Here is a 1,915-nt window from a genome sequence, read left to right as displayed (position 1 = left end):
TATATATATATATATATATATATACACACTCATATGTATGTAGATGGATGTGGGCGTGAGAAAGAGAGAGTGTGTGTGTGAGAGAGAGAGAGAATTTCAATTGATTCTATAATGAGGGATGACCTTAAATATCCTGCCTGCCCATCTTGGAATGAGCGATGGCCATATTGCTTTAAAGTACTGCGAACCGTATTTTAGATATTCAAATGAAAATACAAATTATAAATTGTGGGAGATAAGTGTGTTTCAGAACGTTTTACTCTTCTTGGCATCATTTCAAAAAAGAATTATAGTAAATAATAATTATTTATTATTTTCCGAATATATTGAAATACTAGTATTTGTAGGAAAAAAAAATTACTATTTATAGTTATATCATAAACAAACATTTCTGATAAATCACAAGGAGTCGCTTGCGGCCCGCGAGCAGCATACTGTGCGGATCTATTCTACAATATGAATCAGTAAATAATTATATTGTCATGTTAACACTGCACGTCTACAATATAATTTAACACAATACTGTACGGTGAAAGAGAATCTAAGGTATAATTTTTAGTATAAATTATCTGAATGCGGTACACATTGTCTCAATGCGTTTTCTTTTTCTCTTCAAAAAAAAAAAAACTAGCTGCCTTTATGGAATGTGCTATTTTGTTCCTGTAAATGAGTATTGATTGTATGTATGTCTGTATCTTTATGTTGGCATTCTTGTCTGCGTTCACGTTTATGTCCCGTTAGGTAGCGGTTCGACAAATAGACATCGATAACTTCATTTACTAGATTGGGCTCAATATCATCGTCTAAACCAATGAAGGCCGAGCAACAGCATGGCCGCAGTTCAATAACTGAAGCCAGTAACGAATGAGAATACATACACACATACACACGCACATACATAAAATTTACAATAGAGTATGTCGCTCTCTCCACCTCCCTCCCATACATATACACACGTCTACGCGCTATATACATATAGTCATATATATATATTTTTTGTTGTTGTATGTATACATGTATATATATATATATATATATATATATGTATATATATATATATATATATATATATATATATATATATATATATATATATATATATATATATATATATATATATATATATATATATATATATATACATGTATGTATATATATTATGTATGTGTATGTATGTTTTTTATTTACACACACACATACACATACATACATATATATATATATATATATATACTTTACAACTGCTAACTTACGACTAGGTTATCTGCTCTGGTGCCCCTTTAACAGAAAATGCAATCTTCATCTTATTTTTAATCGATTTTAGTTTTGTTTTGTTATCGTCTAGCTTTATTTTCTTCACCTCATCCCTGCATACAAATAATATTAGTTTCTTTTGACTAGGCATGCATAAAACCTTTTCTTTTTTTTTTATGTAGTGAAAATATGTGGCGTTCATACCTTTCTTAGTGGAATTAGTGACGTAAATGAAGTGAAATGCCTGACACTTCAGAATAAGAATCAGCTCGTCGAGAGATTAAATCCTACTGTACTGCGCTCGCCACTATGTCAATATTGATTTCCTGACTAGGCACAACGCTCCAGATTTACGATGGTGCGGACAGGTGTAAGGATATGCGTGATGTATATGCGGGACATGTTTGACGCTAGTACCTTTTTCCTAAGGGCGTTTACAACATTGGGACAGTGTAAGGGTTTTAACTGGGAAAATATTTTTGCTGCTTATAGTTTTATTTATTTTACTAGGCACGACGGCTTTATATTTTAGGGAAGGGAAAATGTGACTGAGGACTAGGGATTGGTTGTCAAAATAGCAAAACCAGTTTAACACCGAACTGAATTAAAACCTCGCATTATTAATTTTCCTCCTCTATATTCTGAGTTCAAATCCCACCAG

The 1,915-nt window shown here is 32.0% G+C and overlaps 1 protein-coding gene across 1 annotated transcript in view; it reads right to left on the bottom strand.

Moving 5' to 3' along the window:
• LOC106867666 (activating transcription factor 7-interacting protein 1) overlaps window positions 1-1,570 on the bottom strand; it is a 101,001-nt gene extending 99,431 nt beyond the window's left edge. Inside the window, exon 1 of the mRNA XM_052972728.1 lies at window positions 1,459-1,570. The gene's annotated coding sequence lies outside the window, so the exon portion shown is untranslated. The remainder of the gene's footprint in view (window positions 1-1,458) is intronic.
• Window positions 1,571-1,915: the final 345 nt, after the last annotated feature.

Source organism: Octopus bimaculoides, chromosome 1 (genome assembly GCF_001194135.2).
Source record: "Octopus bimaculoides isolate UCB-OBI-ISO-001 chromosome 1, ASM119413v2, whole genome shotgun sequence".
In the NCBI taxonomy this organism is placed as follows: domain Eukaryota; kingdom Metazoa; phylum Mollusca; class Cephalopoda; order Octopoda; family Octopodidae; genus Octopus; species Octopus bimaculoides.
Note: the sequence above shows the minus strand (reverse complement) of the source record. Positions and strands in the feature narration are given on the sequence as shown.